Source organism: Pipra filicauda, unplaced genomic scaffold, assembly GCF_003945595.2.
Source record: "Pipra filicauda isolate LSUMZ 115617 unplaced genomic scaffold, ASM394559v2 scaffold135_size2527700_pilon, whole genome shotgun sequence".
Lineage (NCBI taxonomy): Eukaryota > Metazoa > Chordata > Aves > Passeriformes > Pipridae > Pipra > Pipra filicauda.
The window spans coordinates 638,676-658,079 of NW_024103829.1; the positions used below are offsets into that span (position 1 = coordinate 638,676).

Consider the following 19,404-nt stretch of genomic DNA (forward strand, 5'->3'; position numbering starts at 1 on the left):
AGGAGGTTTTTCAGCAATCAAAAGTGCTTCATGATATTGTTTGATGAAACAACTACAACATACAGCATTAGATGTCACAAAGTGACAGCAAAATGTGAGAATGCTGATCAAACCAAAAAAAAATAAAGGTCTGTACTAGAATGGAATATTTTAGCTGAAGTAGTGAAACAGTAATAACTATTTCATTTTTAATACTATTTTTGTAGGAGTAATTCTTTGAGGTTTCAATCAATAACTGCTACTTTGTAATTTCTACTTATTTGAGGAGTGTGCCACAGAATCTTCACACAAGAAGCTCAGTGTATGAAAGCCTCAGTTTACTCACCACAGAACAGCTCCATCTTTAATTCTGCTGGCTTGTTGATCACCGTCTTTGTGAACTTCAAATTATATGGTTCTCTTCTTAGTCTGGAGGAAGATAAAACAATTCACCTTTTGTAAACACATCCATGAATTTTGCACACAAAAATACAAATACAGTCTGCAAGCACTTTAAGAAACAATACAGTGAATCAAAATTAAATTCAGAGCCTGACTCCATCACTTTGACTACTGAAGCAGTGTTTTCCAGCGACAAGATTGTTTTACAAATATTTTACATTAATGCCAGTATGAAATTATGTCAGTGTATGGCTGTACAGTAAGAATCTGTAACTCAAAAAAGTTAACTATGTTCTTTTGTGGTGTGATAGGGAGCAATGAAGATTGATAGTAACTGAGTGACATTCAATTTCCTCAGATTTTAGACCTTTCACCTGTCACATGCAGGAACACCAAGTTCTTTTCATGTTTTATTTTCTTAAAAATTGTTTTTATTTCCTTAAATATGTAAGATTAGTCTTCCACAAACATTTATATAAATTTTAACTATCAAGTTGAATTAATTTATCAGATTTTTATAATAATGAAAAATGGCAAATACATATATATAAAATACAATAATTTGTAAACTGAGATTTTTTTATTTTATTTTATTTTATTTTATTTTAGCTGCTTTCACTTGTGGGCGATGAGCCTATATCTGAATCACAGATTGGCAGTTATATCCAAAGAATCTCACGTGGAAAAACTGATAAACTTGAAACTGGGTTGAACAGCTCTAAGGAGATAATGCTTTTGGCTTCAGATCTTAAAACAGCCAACATTACAGTACAGGTTAAAAGTATTATAATATGCACTTGCAGATTTTCAAGGCTTTCATCACAGAAATGGGAAAGAAAGTAGTCTTGTAAGTCAGTCAGAGCATTACATCCCACAGTTAATTATTTGCCTGTGTAAAATTTCAGCCTAAATTAGCTAAACAGAATAAAATACCTTTATGACCTCTCCTGGAGTCTTCTACTGATGACACAATATTTTGTATTTTACCAGTTACACAGAACACACTTTTAAATACACTTACACTGAGACAAAAGATAAAATAACTTAAAGGCCTAGTTCTCTTCTGCATTATATATCTGCTTAGCTCCATTGGCAGTTCATCAATTGATAGTGATTGATCAGGTTCAAGATGATTTCAAGTGTTCAGATGGGCAGACAACACAAGAGTCAGGAGTATGACATAATGTATGTCAGACAAATAAACCTACCAAAGTTTGGCATTTTTATAAGACTCTCCTGAAGACAATCATAATGAAATACATCCAGTGCTTCTGAAGGGTCCAGATTTCTGCAACACCCATGCTAACTCCAAGCCTCTGTACTCTTTTTGTCTCAAGAATATAGATGCTGCCCACCACTCCAGCAAGCTAGTACAAGGTATGCCTAAGCAAAGACAGGCCAGAGCCAAAATGATAACTTCTTTGTTATTACATGAACATGAGTTCATTGAGAAGTAAAAATCTCTCTTCCAGTTTTCCTTCCAATAGATCATTCAAAAGTTACCCGTATCATTATCAAACACATGAAGTCACATTCATCTGTAGTGACACTCGTGGAGCTCTTGATACAAGTTCTGGCTCTGAGAGAACGGCATAATTTTATATCCATATAAATCAGGGAAGTACTTCTCCCAGGGCTTTTCATACTATTCCTGCTACACCTCAGGCAAATTACATTCTTTTCAAGAGTAGCTCATAGAATAATTTTTCCAGAAAGCAATCAATAAAATCTCCCCTCATGCCCTTCCATCTCTCTCTGCTTTCCTGAGAAATAAAGCCACCAGCTGCGCTGGCACCTTTGATAGATGACTTGAGTGAATTTTTCTGGACATACTCCCTCTCTCTTAAGCATATAAGTTGCAAAACTGTTGTTCTGCTGACCCTACACCACTGAGGTGGGTTCAACCATTCAGTAATCCTGGAGACACACTGACTGACTTCAATCTTGCAATGAAAGGAAACCAGCCCAGCTGGAAACCTAAAAATGTATAACAAAAGTCACACTGACTGCTCAGAAAGAGTGAAAAAATTTCACCAAAGTTAAGCAGTGTTTTCTCTAAATGAATAATAAAAACTGCATTATTGCTACGCAACAAATAGAGATGCAACAAAGCCTCTTCAGGCTTTAGGAGACTACATATATTTTTCTTCCTGAATTTACTAATTATATTATATATTTTTAAAATACTCTATATTCCCATCAAATTATTAACCTATCAATTATTTAAAAAAAAAGGCATAGATACACGTGCAATAATTTCCTCAGGGGTATGTCATATTATATAATTCACCTATTTCTAATCATAAGCAGTAATAAAGACTTGTAATGACAAGTAGTATTTTATCACTGGTTATGGTTAACATACAATTTTGTGCTAAAGTAAGGATACATTTCATTTTACTCCTACTCCTTAACATAAAATGGCAATGATCTTAATTTAACTTAGAAGTAAAACAAGAGCTAATTCAGCTACAAGGAAAGCAAGTCTAGTTATGTAAGCCTTGGGATGAAACTTCACTGCAAATGAAACATTTGAAATGAAAATCAGCCTGTTACACTTGCCTTTTTACTGGGCCTAGAAGCAATACAGTTACAGCTCATCCATTCAATCACTTCTGATTTCCAGAGCTTTTTTTCCAGAGGGATGTTTAAATGAGATACCTAAATGTATTTTATGCCAAACAGTCCAAGTATTAACAGAACTGACTTTGGGTCTTATACCTAAGAATAATTACAGAAATCATTTCATCTGTCATGTGAAGAACCCAGAATAAAATAAGCTGCCACAAAGCATTGTGTCATGTCACCATACACATGCACACACACACACATTTTATACATGGAATATTGCAGTTGTTCGCTTTCCCTCCTACAGGGACACAGTCTAAGGTGGCAGCTTTCCTTGGGGAATATGCTATCATTAGATTTCCCATTAGGGCCTTTTCCGTGGAGAAAGGTTTTTCCTGTATCACAGGTTAAATCATGCTAATTTCAAACTAGAGGCAGTCACATCAAATTGATTTTTAGAAGCTGAAGAGAGGTAAGGTGGATGGTGTGAGAGGAAGCAGCAACGTGCGTTTTCAAAATCGTGCTTGCATATTCTGTGTTTCAGAAGCCCTTGAGATTTGCATTGCTCTGTTTACCTCAGGTCTACTAATTCCCACTCTCATACCCACTGGCAGAACATCACCAACAGCACTAGATTTCTGTGTTGTAAGAAGAGCTATGGCTCCTTTTTGAACTTATGCAGCTTAATGTCACTGTTTCCCAGAATTAATCCAAAAGTATAAATATCAGACAGCTGTTATATCTTTGTGTCTGACAGACAGTAATTTCTCCAAACTGAACTGAGAAAGCATAACTAATACAAATAGTAATAAGGTATTTCTGACAACAGGAAGAGTCATCCTAAGAGTCCCATTTCACCTACGGGAAAAGGAAAACCTCATCAGATATCAGAAGACCGTCTGAAGGAAGATTTGGGACCTTCATTCAAGAAAAGACAAAACTGGATTTAGGAAGTGTCAGATTCTGAGGTGTGAAGCAGTCAGGGATGCTATCATCGCTGGGAAGATGCAGAGTGAGCTACTCCTGCTTGTCATGGATAGACTACTGTACATTCCAAGGAAAGCAAGTGGTGGGGGCAAGCAAGAGAAGAATGGGGGCCTTCTGAAAGTCTGTGAGATTTTTAGAATTTGCTGTCTCAGATAGGATGGCTATACTCATACAAAGAATTGAAAAAATCAGTCTTATTAAAGTATTTCTGCATAGTTTAAAATTACCCTCTTTTAACCTAGCTTATATAAATACATGCATTTGTGTGTAGATATACATATCGATTATATACTGGATCTCATCTTACAGCTTGAAAAGCTACCATGTGAACTGTGTTCATCAGAAAACTGCAGGCTAGCTATTAGGTAACCATCCATTGCTGTTTAACTAATGAAGATTTATGCAAACCAAAAAAGTTCAAAACCCACCTTTGTAATTCTTCAGGAAGAAAATACATAGCAATTTTTTTTTCGTTCTTGCTTTTAATAAAATTCAAAAGTTAGAAATAGGAAAAATGACAAATTAAGGAAAAAAAAAAAAGAAGTGTAAAATTCGTCTTCCACCTACTAAAGCACACAATGTACCACCTTCCACAGTATCCAAGATGGGAAAAGGTTATTTCTCAAGCATCCAAACATATTTAACCATTAATCTCTCTCTCTACCTCTCCAAAACAATTCCCAAGTAATTACATTTTTTTCCATTTTTTTGAAAAGCTATTCCTCCCTTTCCTTAGGAAAGCTGAAAAATTCATATTACCTATTACCACTAACGAGCATGCCTTGCTTTAGAGTTGGGATCATAGGTCTTCTTCTCCTGTTAGCTGTTAGTTTAACAACCCTAGAGCCATGAAAAAAATTTCACAAACTCTACAAACTCCACTACATTACACAGAGAAGTGGAAAACCATGAGAATTATGTCGGGTGAGAGCAATAGTCATGCATTTATATTCAGGACAACATGGTCCTGTGACTACAATGGGAATACTGATTAACATGTCAGGATGTATAATTGGTCCCAATAAACGAATCCCTGAGGAATTTCTGGAATTTCCAAGTTCACCAGTAAATATATATATATATATATCTAAAGTCTCTACTTAAGTGTATTTCATACCTGAGCATTATTTTCAGCTATAAAGAGCAGTTATAAACAAGTTGACTAAAGACTTTGCTTTAATTCCACAGGTAAATTTAATCTCCTCTAACATCAGGCAGGGATCAGGCAGCTTTCCTCCCCAGCTTGGAAGGTTCCCATCACAGTCAGTGGTGAGAACTTCCTCTGGGCAATGACACAGTCTGCTTGTGACAGGCACCTTAGACTGGTGGAGTAACACCTAAAGCAACTCAAAACCTCACAGGTTCTCCTACGCACTTAGTTCTGACTAGATGTCCAGCTGGTAGCAAAAGGCAATTAGGTGATAAAATTCTCACTTGAAATTAATGTGAAGACTCTGGGTTAGTATACTAAAAGGAGAACTAGCAAAGCTTTTAAATTCCCTCTTCTTCTAGCACTTGTTATTTCAGACTGATAAAGGAGAAGAAAAATATGTGAGAATTTTTGCACTTTTATCTCACAGTTCTATATTAGATACTTTCTTCTTTCACAGTATAGGAACCCATGTGAAGTGAGCAGCAAGGGCAAAAGCAACTGTTATTAAGCAGAGAAGTAACGAGACATTTCAGTGCAGAATATTTGAGAATTTTAAAGACTGCATAGGTTCCCTCTATGTATCTCTCTCTTATCAGTATACATAGAGTTAGTTTGCCCACACTGCATGATGATAACAAGACATCAAAGTATCACTCCTACTCTAGAATGATGGCAATTCAGAAGACAGACTGGAAATTTCACTGTAAATCAAAACTGTTCAAAATGTTCTCCAGACTCTCCTCTTCCAGCAGCAAACAATGATCAGCTTCTGGAGCATTACTTCAGGTGTTCACTGCCACCTATTTAAAGAAATTCAGCATCCTTGACGTTGAAGAAGTTAATAAAATAAAAACTAGAAAAATCATTATTAGGACCTTTTAGAACTCTCGTTCTTCTGAGTTGGAATGAAAGTTCAAAACTGGATTGATAATTTCAGACAAAATGATTTGGACTGGTTTTAGCTCCTACTGTTACAGAGTATACAAAAGTCACGTTATCTCAGAAATATTTGATTATTTTAACTTTTAAATGGGAAATCTCTCTCTGTTGAGAGTAGAAAATCTAACCACTTCTATATGTATGTTAAATTGCCATGCTTTTCAGTAAATTCCAATTGCAAAGATGCAATTAACTGAAATAGTTTTCCCCCCCCCCCCAGGTAGATCAGTACTTTAAAAGCACATTTCTACCAAGCTTCATTAATTGCTGTTTTGCAGCAGATGATCACATACTAACTGTTGTAGGACTTGCACAGGAGAATGTGTTTGTAACAGTTGTCCATTCACTTTCAATCTTATTTTCTCCAGTGTAATTTCATTGACTTTTCTCCATGAAAAGTTTTGCCCCATAAATGCTAGCTGTGATTATACTTGAATTCTACCTTAACTAGCAAACACAAAGCTAGGTAGCATCTAAAAAGGATTATTTTAATAAATAAAAGTCTAAAACAGTAGGTCAAAATTATCTTTCACTTATACTGAGATAAATCCTGAGCAGAGAGTAGGCTTCACTAGTCATGCCAGGTTTCTTTTTGTGTGAAGTACTTTTGTGACAGTAAAATTTTTCCCATATACCCACATTCCTCAGGATAAGCTGTTACTACAGCAGGCCATATCAAAGCTTTCACAGCTGAAAATATTAGGAAAGTGTCACAAACAAACCATTTGTAATGGATGAGTTGTCCCTATATGGCAAACATCCAGAAATAAGATATCCTTCTGTCAAAGGAGCTGAGTTCCCAGACATAACAGCAGTTATTGCTCAAATGCTGGAGACATGAGTTATTTAACGACTAATCACCAGATTATAACATAAGTTACACAGCAAAAAGCTTTCCTTTTTCATGAAGTCACCCCAGGTTAGTCCCACTGGCAGAGATACTGCTATTTATTTTAAACTCAACCAAAACAACAATTTTCTGTTTCCCACACATTTTCATTCTCCAATATGTTGCAAAATTCTGAATTCAAATCATATTATTGCCTCATAGAATCATTTAAAAGAAAGCATAGGTTTGTAAGAGCTGATTAATAGACATTGAGGATTCCTGGCATCTTGGAGAAAACCACGATGAAATAGCAACCAAAAGAGACACACCACTCAGTGTATCTGTAGAAGTGAACTAACAAGACACTGAAAAGCTTACAGAATGGATTTTTGCAAAAACCGAAGGCAACTGTATTTTAGTTTAGTTACAGTTTACTCCATATAGTGAAAATTGGTACAGTTGACAAAACATGTCTGTTCCTCAAAATCCTTCAGCAATTTGAGATGTATTACTCCATATTCTTTTGATTTTTCTTTTTTACTATTCCTCAGAAAATTCAGATTTTAATAAAGGAAAAAGCATTTAAAGTTCCTATTTCAGCTATTATGTGCTGCTTTCAAAAAGCTACTTGCATATGCTAAGTGGAATACTAAAAATGGACCAGTACAATGCAAAGTTTGTTTAAAACTTTTCGAGAAATTATTTTCTGGTAGGGTTGAGAGAGCTATTAATTGTCAATTCAGTATTGCTTTTGATTTCCTTAGACTAGATTTAGCAATAGAACTGAATGAATCAAGGTACATGGGAAGATATCTGCAACATAAGCCTCCCAGGCTTTTATGTTTAGATCAAAGGGTATTGATTTACTATTCTGAGGATGAAAACAGTGGTGAAGAAAGCCAGGCAGCTTTAAGTAAAGTGCTGAGAACACTGACAGATCTGATTTTAGCTACGAGTTCCATCAAATAAAAACAAGGCCAATGGCCTTGTCATAAACATGCCTTCCTTTCCCCAGCCTGGTTCCACTAGCAACTATGTTAATGCAAACAAAGTAAAATAAAGCTATGCAGAGAAAAAAAACAAACAACTTCTGTGTCCCAGGTCAATCACAGAATGAATGCAAGTGAGAAGCTGGAAGACCACAAGAGAAACAGCAGTAAAAATTGGTGTAAGAAAAGACCAATCTCCACTGTACAGAACAGTGTACACTGCTGCCTCAGCAATGAGGGAACATACATCCTTCCTTTTAAAGATGCAGTCCAGAGGCAGGGGGACAGCCAGTACTAAAAGCTCTGCAGATCACATCTATGCTTTGTTTTGATTTAGGGTGAGTAGTTATTCTTTTAATCTTCTAGCCATTTTTAGTGTTACCATTCCTGTGTCATTTTACCAACAGAGAGAAAAGCTTTCTGAAGAAAAGTGGAATTATTTTTCTTTTTTTGTGACTATCAATTTAATATCATTCACACAGGTGCAAAATTCTCCATTCTGTTAGTCAGCTGATGTTCTGATTTTCTTTTTTAAACCTCATTAAGGCAGCAACAAAGTCCATAATCCTAAATACATTAATACTAAACAAGAAGAAGCAAACAGTGCAGCAGTTGTTACATTTGCCCTGGGAGGTGGCAGAACACGGTGGAGACTGTAAAGCAGAACAGCAGGGGTAGGAGAAAGTGATTGTTTAATAGCACGACAATACAGCTTTGTTTTCAGAAATGGTACTAAGACAATAAATAGAAATTGATTTAAATACACTCAGTGCAATCCCTAAACTTAAGCAAGAACTTCAGCAGAATAGTATTATTTCTTCATAAATCTAAGACTGAATGGATATGGGGAGTACATATAACTAAACTTTGGAGCTCTTAGACAATGGTATTTCAGCTGGATGCTCACATAGTAGTATAGTTCTTCCTATTCCTACTAAATCCAAACAAAAAGCATTTTTTCTTGTCATCACTGTCTGAAAAATAGCAGGTCTTTAATCAGAAAGTGGGTATACTGACTTTATTTTATGAAAATCAAGGCAAAAAAATATTAGCTTTCATCCACGAGAATATTTTTGGTAGACCATTAAATGTTAGTAAAAATTTTTTTTCTAAAATGACTAAAAGTAAAAAATGGATTAATGTCTTTGTTTATAATGAATTCACATAACCACATTTTCATTCCTTGTCCTCAGTATTCATTTATTTGTCACTTGGGCTTTACGAAGAACCAAGTAATTGCTAATAATAAATTTAACCTGACCAAGCACAGACATCACCAGCTTTTGTACCTTCTTACAGAAGGTTCTTTTCTTCTCAGTGGCATGGCTTTTTCAGGGAGATAGTCTCTTGAGCAAACCTGTTACCACGTACTTCACTGAACCTAATAGAAATAATAACACATAATTTCTCAAGCAACAATGCCCATCATCAGTTCAAAGCTCAGAGGACATGAAAGCATCTCGATAGCTAGCTAAGGGTGAGATACACCACTGTCCCAGAGAGCCCAAAAAACTGCTCTACAGAGAGCACATGTGCAGAGGGAGGATATCTGAATTCCCCCTTAAAACCCAGGGCAGAAGTGCTGCTTTAGTCATTTAGATCAATGACACAGTTACTGGATCACATCTCAGGGCCCCATATGGTCTCCCCAGACAGTTCTATCTGCACCACATTTTTTCCTATATATAAAAGCAGTCTTCCTCATCAAGCCATAGGATCTCTTGCCCCCTCTACATCCAGTGAGCATAAAGACTTTGTACCAACCTTCCATCTCAAGGTAAAATCACTCTGTACATATCCTGGGATAAGACATAAAAAAATACAGAGAGCAATCCTAAGACATAAAAATATCACAGAAAATATATTAAATGCATTGTAGGGTCCAAGGGTTTAAAATTGTATGGTTCCCTGTCCTATTTGAAACATTTCAGGAGATTAAAAGAAAGCATGGTAGGTCATGGATAGGGCTCAGGAACCTCCAATTCCAATACCTCTTCTGTCACTGAATTTCCCTCAGAATGAATGCATAAGCTTAAACTGGGACCGTGAACATGTACACTAGCAAAAGAGGAAGGCATAAAAATAAGAGCAATGTACAGAGGAAAGGGATGTCAATAAACAAATCAAATTACTCTCACAATATTGCAATGACAGCAACTATCCAACAATATTTAGCGCGTTGCTTTTTAAAAATTAATTACTGCGCTGTGAATTGTTAAATTATTTCATTTAATCCTTTAGAGTTATCTGAACATCACCCTGCACAACAGACTTCACAGTAAAGTAGAGGCCAGTCTGATTCATGTGTAGACATGGGAAATAGAATTAATACCCTTTGGCAGGCTGGAGGGAGTGGGCAGAAAAAGGAAAAAGTGCCAACAATAAAAAAGAGGATCTTTTTTGTTACAAACACAGTATCTTAGGTAAATATTAAGCAATTTTTTTCATTTATGTGCTGTTTTTCCTAATATGAAAGATAATGGTCCTGGGTTAGGGGAAAAAAATTGCATTAACTGAATCGATTGTTTTTCTAAGCACTTGCGTAGTGCAAGTGATGCAAAAAGAGCAAAAGTGGCATAGAAAGGGATTTTATCTTTATCCATCAATTCCAATGAATTTTACAGTCATTTTTGTAAATACAAGTACATTGACCAATTTTTTCATGGCACTGTTTCTCTCTAAAAAAATCAGAAATAAGAAATGTGAGGTGTTTCAGTAAATCCCATGACTGTCCACAGCAGGAAGCGAGAAATGGGATTGATCAATCAGAACCTGTTTTTAATCAGAGTCAATTTTTAATCAGAACCTGTCATAGTGCATTGTTGCACTTATTGCAACAAGTGTTAGGCAATTCTGCTATTAAAGCAGGCTTTGTTGCAATTTTATCATTTCAATATTATAGATTAATGATTATTCTTTTTGACAGTATTACAGACATATAAAATGACACTTCTGTTATCAAGCACAATCCGTTTCACCTTGGAAAACAACCACTTTCCAGAAAGGGACAACTGAAGAGAAACTTGCTTTGACTACTGAGGGATGACTGAAGCTCAGAGAGGTGAACAGCTGCACTAATTAAAAGTTATTGTACTTAATATATTGCAATTTTATTTCAAGAATAATCTAGTTCTTAAATGTACTTATTTATTTCATCTACTTAGGTCAACAAATAGGAAGTCTAAGCTCAGCATGATTAAGAAGAAAAAAATTAATTTATAACAAAATACAATCCATATTGTCTTACAGCCACTAAATTTATAACTATTTTCTAATTTAGATTTTATACAAAGAAGGACCAAAGACTGGAAGATGCTATAGAAAATACTTTTTCAAAGACATATAGAACACTAATCATTTCATGACAGCATAATAATAGCACCCATAAAATATTTAAATACACAAGTATCTATTGCAGAACAACATCCATAAATAGGATTGGCAGTTAAGTGACGAAAGAAAATGTAAGCAAAATAATTCATGCAAAGAATTTGAAATACTGAATTTGCTGAAAACATTATCTTTGCAAACTGTATTGACACATGCAAAGGTAGGAAAAATTTATTTAAGAAGAGGACACAGTTTGGAGACTATTACATCACAAATATTATTTTAATGACACTTTATCCAGTCTCTACCAGAAAAACTAGTCATCACATATGAAACTGTTTGACAAACAGAACTTCCTGAGTAGAGAAGAATGCAAGGCATCTTTGCAAAGGCCTTCTGAAACAGCTCACTGAAGTCATCCAAATAAGAACGCTCTGCTGTGACCTCAGTGACTGAAATATTATAGTTTGCAACTATTTTTCACCAATAGCCATTTAAAAGACTAAAACCTACATTCATAGTATTTGTTAATGCAAGAGGTCCTGCTTTCTACAGCAACCCAACCTCACCAAAATAGAGCCTAAAATACCAGCATATTAGTTGGCCCATGGAGCCTTCAAAGACAATTTTAGATCTCAACCATCACTATACACTTGTAAAAACAGCTTGTAGAAAAGCTCTCACAAAGACTGCCAAAGACTACACAAATCACATTAAATAATTTCCTGTTTAAGCTACAAATCTAATGCTTAAATTACCTATAAACCATTAGCCTGAATAATCTCAGGGGAATGTAATTACATATACAAAGTCTTTCATCTCAATTAGACTGAATATAGAAACAGTAAGTAGTGAATAACTTTTCATAAACAAAAATCTGCTACCATTAAAGAGATCAAGATTTGTTATTGTTACACACTGGGGCAAAGAAATAATTACAAAACGAAGATTCATCTAACCAGGATTCAGCAGCATTCAGACTTTGAATGTTTAACTCATAATGGGTCTGCAGGGCAATCACAGTAATGGAATCAGAAACAGATCCAAACGTCTCCATGAATCATAAGCCGGTCTAGATTTCACTAAAGCAAATTTAAGTAGTTAAGAAATCAGCACATACTATGAGAAGAGGAACCAGTTGTCATCTGGCTTCAGGGCTGCCCAGGCATACAGTCACTTTCTCATCACACATGAGAAAGCCCTCATCCTTACTGAGAAACCCACTCTGGCTTGGAACCACGTAACATCCCATTAGCGCTGTAAAGGAATACTGAGTCACCTTCATTGCACAGAGAATGAAACTAACTGCTTTTCAGAATAATCTCACATTTCCAGAATAATCTCACAAAAAAAGAAAGATCATTCCCTTTTTAATGGCAAATTAATCAAGTTTTCTGAATAAATATTTCAGTACAAGCAGTGCTTAACTCTCTTATAGACAGAAACACTGAGATCCTCTACATGAATATGCATTTTGTAGAGGGCTCAGTAAAACTTCGAAACAAGGAGTTAGCATTGCCTTGAAAAAATATTTAACATGATATACTCTTCCTATTTTTACAGTAAAGAGGCAAGAATCTTCATCTCCAGATGCTGCAATGTTTCATTTGTATTAACATGCCCCCAATGAAGCAGAAAAATTCCTAACCAATATTAAGGAGTTGCAAATGTATCAAGGATATTAATTAAATACAGTATGAATGTGCTGTGAGACCTAGTTACAAGAAAGGATAATAATCACCATTGCTTCTCTCCATTCCCACTTTTCTGCCAGAAAATGTCCTCCCCATTTGCTAACCCACTCTTCTACTCTATTGTTATGACGCTTTCATCCAGCAGCTTGTTGTGCTTAGAACAAAATTCAGTAGAAGACAAAAAGCAGTTGCAACGAAGCATCATCTGCAATTTGGGTTTCCCTTAATTACAGCTACAGAAAGACAAGAAGTTGTCTATGAAATAAATGAAATTTTCTCTCAACCCAAAATGACTTCCAGCCTTTCTATTACCTTGCCTGCAGTCTGGCTTGATGGAAGCTAATGACTCATGATAAGACAATGAAGCCCAAATAATGGATTTTTCAAACTTCGAAAAACTTCAGTACTAGGCTCTGTTCCCTGCACTTTTTTGGTCATCTCTAGTTATACTCTCCCAATAAAGCTGCACAGTTAGGCAACAATTTCACAGAAGTACTAAAGTATGTGTTTAATGCATTTCTAAATCAATGCTTTATACCATGCTCAATCACTCTGACTTCTGAGTGATTCACAGCAGAATTTTACCACTTTTACTTACAATTAATGCTCTGAAAGTGTGACTGAGTCTAAAGTTTTTCCTCATTCCTCCAGTATCATCTCAGGCTCTCTCTATACAATTTCCACACATCAAAGGGATTCTAAATGATAACTAAAGTTTTTGCTCTCCAGATAACCAGTACTAAATTCTGCTTTAAAGATGGTCAAAAATATTGCATGCTCAGTAACAATAAAATAAGAAAATGTGTTAGTTTTCTGCTGTAGTTGTTGTCTTACATGACCTATCCTCCATAACTCAGAGTGACACAGAAACTATGAACACTTTCAGAATTACCAGAAGCATTTGGATATATTTAACTGGGGTTTCCCCAAAGAATTTTCCTGTTTCTGGAAATAGCTCAGGCCTTTGGAAGGAAATTCAGTGAGATCCTAGAAGTGGACAAAAATAAGTTAAACTCTATTCACATATACATTATGTTTTAGGAGTTAAATAACATATTCTATAACTTACAAATTTAATTAATTTATCATCAATTACCTTATTGACTGCTTTCTATTCTTAAAAATTCCTTTTTATCTGCATTTTAATGCTGCATTTTTTTCTCCCCATAACTACAATTCCAGACTCCGGCCTGCAGTTAGTCAGATAATGTTTTCTCTTTCATGCCCTTTTAAAAAAAACCAAACCCTCTTTTTATTGTCCGTGTATTACAATCCTAAGGCAAGAGTATTCTCAAGTTGACATATAAAATTTCTCTGAGTGTCTTCTAAAAGCTTTGAATGGTTTTTCCATTATTGTAGCCTTAAATCATGGCTTTGTTAAAAAATTGTTATTAGATCAAGCAATTAATATCTCCATATGACCATTTGCTTCCAGTAATCATTTGTGTCTGATTCATTAAATATAAGATTTAATTTTTGTACTACATAGAAAGATGTAATGATTTGATTTTTGGTATTATGTACATACTTCTACTACATTGCAGGTTTCAAAATTATTAACAAATATAACTTGATAACATTCATGGCATGGGGATGCAAAACTATCACAAGCATTGCTGCAATGTCACATTCATTTTCCATCCTGTAATAAGTGAGCTTTAAAGAATCCTCAATCTGTTTTGCTCAGAAAATATTAAAAAGAGCGAAATTGCTCTCTATGAAATGTTTCAGCTTGAATGTGAAGTAAAACATATATCAGTAGTAGCATTACTTTTTCCAAAATTAAGCTTCTAGCAATCAAAACTGAAGCTTTTTAAATATCACTATGAAGTAAGATACTTCATGTACCAGGGGTATTCCTATAGATTTCCATGTCTTTAGGCCATAGGCATCTGTTGATGTCCCAGAACAACCTGGATTTGAATAATCTTTGCAGTTTTGTAACTCCCAAAGGAACTGGTGACTGTTGCAATTTCTTGAGAAGACTGCCAGGAGAATTTGTAACACACAATTCAGGAAAACGAGTTAGGTACCCAAGCTAAAAGAATGACCTTCCTTGGCTTCTACACTTTCTCAAAGAAAAACATTATCTCCTCTAAAAGACTCAGAGAAGTAGCCTCATTTAAAATGTTCTGACTCATGCTCTGGAGAAGACTATTTGTCTCAATCAGCTCTCAAGAAAAGCACCTTATGAGTTGTTCTGATTGCATTTTGAGGCATAAAAACTACTAGCAAACTTGCACTCCTTTTACAGAATAACATGGCAGATTTTGCAAAAGCTTTATGTTATAGATTTCTTCATTAAAAACAAAAAAACCAAAACAAACAAACAAAAATAGAAACATGAAATTCCTAGACAGTCAAAATCTCCAACTGAAAAAAAAAAAAAAAAAAAAAAAAAAAAACAAAAAACCATGAAAATCTAAGTAGAAAAATATAAATATTGATAGATGCCCATACAGAAAGTCATAATTTTATACTACATAAAGACCTTCCAACTTTTCATATGACTCTCCTGAAACAGTAATAAAGGGAAACAAGAAGATATTATTCAGGTTGGTCCTGTATTAGTTTGAATTAACTTGATTCAGGAAAAGGTAGTTTATTATCATCCATGTGGCATCTTTCAATCCAACACTCTCTTAAAGACAATCAAATTACCCCGAACCTTCTTCTCGGTGACTGCTAATTACAGGTTTCCTTTCAAATATGGCTGAGGGCAAGAGGCTGATGAGTAATTCAGTGATGCTGAGAGCTGCCCACAAACACAGACATTTTTTATGGCTTTTATCATGAGATCTGAGACACACAGACCATGAAAATTAATTAAGTAAATGGAATCCAAGAAGTAAGGTACTGAAGAACTAGGTATGCAAGCTAAAGCTACATTAAAAGCTTCTAGCAGGAAAAATGAATTACTCCGTAAAAGTCTCACTGGACCTATTCTAGAATAATTTCAGTATGATAACTTTACATATTCATAAATTCAAAAAAATGCAATCTGCAATGAAGAGAATGGAAAAATTGAATCACTTTTCCTTATCGGTGTCTCACAGTCTGTTCTATATGAACCTGATGAAATCTATGCTGCAGTGTGTGCCTGCTCTACAGGAATGATTGCAGCTGTGAAAAAAATTGTTTCAAATATTCAGTGATTTCAAACATTCAGTGACTCAGGTTGTCCTTTAAGCAAATGACGGCAAAAAAACATAAACTATATGCCAGAGCAGCAACCATATTATTTAAAAATTTAATTTCCATAAAGTTCTATTAAGTATCTTCTCCCAATTTCGTCCTTTCTTCCCAAAACTCCAAACCAATAACTTAAAAAGACTTTGCTAAACTACAAGACATTAGTAATTACCTAACACAAGAAAGATTAAGAACACGCCTGCCAATAACAACATAAAAACAGACTCTGCAAAAAGCCCCATTTCCATTTCTGAGACTTAAAGAATCATGACACTCTTTCCCTAACAACAGAGTGCCAAACAGTAAAGAAATGAGTTATTAAAAAAATAAATTACATTCTACTTTTTAAGGTATCATAAGAGAAAGCACTATGAATGGCCTATATTAAAGCTAAGTAAATAATCTGCAAAGAAAAACTGATCTCATCTAGTTTTCAGCTTTTAAAAAAACTTAAGTGAACTCATCAGTGAGTAATTTTAGTATTCTCAATGATGATTATTCTTGAAAATATTTAGAAAATATTGTAATTGCTGTAATTCTGAATTGTTCAGAAGCATTTTTAAGAATCGATGCTGCATCACTTAGTCTGAATCGGGCAGACAAAACCCTACAGAATTCTATAAATAAATTAATGAAAATAAATCTATCATTAATACTTCAAAATTTGCATTTAAATTTCATTGTTTACAAATTATTGTGCTTATTTCTTTGAAATTCAATTCCCATTACTATTTGTGCAAGCAAAACTGATAAGTTTAGAACTTTATGCTGTGGGTCAAAGAGTGATTTGACAAAAATTTTAATCTTTTTACTTTTTCTTTTTAGATCCAGATAGGTACATAACTACCTTTGACAAAGTCCCAATTAACCTCAAACCCTCTTTTAAAAGGACAAATCCTTTTCTTTCATTCTCTCCTAAGAGCTCCAATCTATTGAATTAAGGAGGTACATTTTCATGAAACAAACAATCAATTCACTAACTTTAATGTTATTTTCCCACAAAGAAAAACCACAGTACACAGAACCACCATCAACTTATATACTGTCATATTGCACTGGGAAAACAAACACTTGTGTAAGTAGAGTGTAAATAGAGATTAATTGACTATCCAAATCTTCTGTAAACTTCCTGACAAGGTTTCCCCACTATCTTCAAATTACATGGTACCATTTACTTACCTGGACCAAGAAAAGATGCAGCTCTGAATTCTGGACAGTAACTCATTTCAGAAAGGTAGGATTCATATTTCATTAAACTTTCCTATTAACTTGGTATCTGTACTTTAGGACATATGAATCACTGTAAGACTAAAGTCAATTTATCACTATTGTATCAGCTATAAATTACTAAGCAATGAGAAGCCCATCATATGTAACACAGGAGAAGCCCTTTTTAATTTACTATGGGTTCCCTGTAGAACACTTGTATTCTCAAATTTATTTTAATGAGAAGTTCTTTGAAATAATGATTCAAAAAGCAATTTTTATTAATTAATATTGTACATTTAAATGAAGATCTGGGAAATTGAAGATAGAAGCTAGAAAAGGTTCAGACTTCAATGAAAAACTCATCCTTACATAATTCTGATGTCCTAAATAGCACCAATTTCACAGAAAGTATCTACTTGAATTCATTCCATAACTAATTTGCAGGTCAACCCACTGAGTTCCCAAGCTCACCCACAACCTCATGGCATATAGGCATAAGCCACGGCTCTTTGTTATCTGGTCAACTAATTAGCTGTAATTATTAAATTTCTGCTGTTTACACTGGACTTGGAAGGCTCTCCAGGTATTTAAAAATCAATCCTTTCTGTCCTGTTGTGTAACACAATATTTCCCAAAGCACAGAGGAGGGAACTATACTTTCAGTTTCAAGTACATGTCTCAAATTATTGTGCCTCTATTATTAACTTCCACTGAAACCAAACTGAAGATATTAAATAGCTTGACTGCAAAACAGATACTTAATCCTTCTTAGTCAAGACCCACCAAACCAGCCAAAAAAGAAAAATTTCCAAGTTACAGCATCAGCCAAATTAATTCTGACCTTTTTATTTTTCTTTTTGCTTGTTTTTTTTTGTTTTTGGGGTTTTTTTTAAGACTATGGTACAACAGTAGATATTAATTTGGTTCACCTGACTGGCACATAAAAACTACAGTGAAATTTTATGCAAACTTGTAGCAATGAAAATGTTGTGCATTAAGCCACAATTTTAACTAAATTCCTAGAGATTGGTGATATGCCCCTTTATAGAGCAAGGGGTCCAAAAATGGGAATTTGAAGTTGCTTACAAGCTGAAAACAGGAACCATTGTTTTCCATTAAGAACTTCTGGGAGTCAATTTAAGAAGCATCCAAAGGATGTGGTTCTTGTGACTGATAACATACAAAACACCAGATTAAGGACAAAGGTCAATGCACAAGTTTATCCCCAGGAACCTGGGGAATCATGGTAAGAGAACTTCTCATTCCAGACTTTTACAGGAATGACAGACTATGAACTCAAGCCCACAACCTGAAACAGATCTGACTGTGGGAGTTAGTCTTTCCTGGACTTGGAAAACAGTTTTACCTTTCTATTCTCTCTATTCTTCTAGCAGAATGACCTGAAATACTAAGGTGACTTCAATGTTCTTTAAATTGCAAAGCATTGTAGCAGTGGTGCCCTACTACTTTGTTCTTCCACTAACCTTGACCCTTTGAGTTCAAAGCTTGGTTAGAGAAAGAGACTGAAGAGATGCATATAGTATATATTTCACAGAAGGAGTCCCATTTGGATTATTTTTTTTTACTAATACATACTGAAAATGGCATACATTTAATGTGAAATAGTGTATTGACAGGCCCTAGAAACATCTGCAGAACATGTCAATACAGCACTTACAAAAATAGGTATGGATTTTTTTTCTACTAAATAATGAAGACGTGAGTAAAGCTCTCATAAATTCCTAAATATAAATCACTGCTGCCTGGGGCTACAGTAGATTAATCTCTTCCTTTCAAAGACAGTTTTTTGCATCCCCATCCCCACTTTTGAGCAAATATATATATATATATATCACAGAACACATCTTGAAACCATCTTTTTTGTTAGTGGCACTGCGTAAGGAACAGATGTAGCACCTGTAGTAACTGTAATCTTTGCTCATCCAATTTAAACTGATGAAGAGGAAAGTCTTAATTATACAAGCACTGCAGCAAAGGAGGGCAGTGATCCTCAACTGCAGCATTTTACCTCAGCACCTACTAAAAGTTTTTAGATAATAAGCCAGGAAAAAGGGTGACCAGCATTTCAGTAACAACAACAGGCAAGAAAGGAGACTACTGGAAACACCGGTA

At 34.8% G+C, this 19,404-nt stretch overlaps 1 long non-coding RNA gene across 2 annotated transcripts in view; it reads right to left on the bottom strand.

The window, feature by feature from the left end:
* The window catches only part of LOC113998264, a 125,645-nt gene that overhangs the window by 77,926 nt on the left and 28,315 nt on the right, over positions 1 to 19,404 (bottom strand). Inside the window, exons 1-2 of one of the 2 annotated variants that reach the window (XR_005562398.1) lie at positions 9,136 to 9,230; positions 326 to 408 (exon numbers count right to left, since the gene is read on the bottom strand). This is a non-coding gene — a long non-coding RNA (uncharacterized LOC113998264). Of the gene's footprint in view, positions 1 to 325; positions 409 to 9,135; positions 9,231 to 19,404 lie in introns of those variants that run through there. The other variant, XR_005562397.1, reaches the window with a different exon arrangement.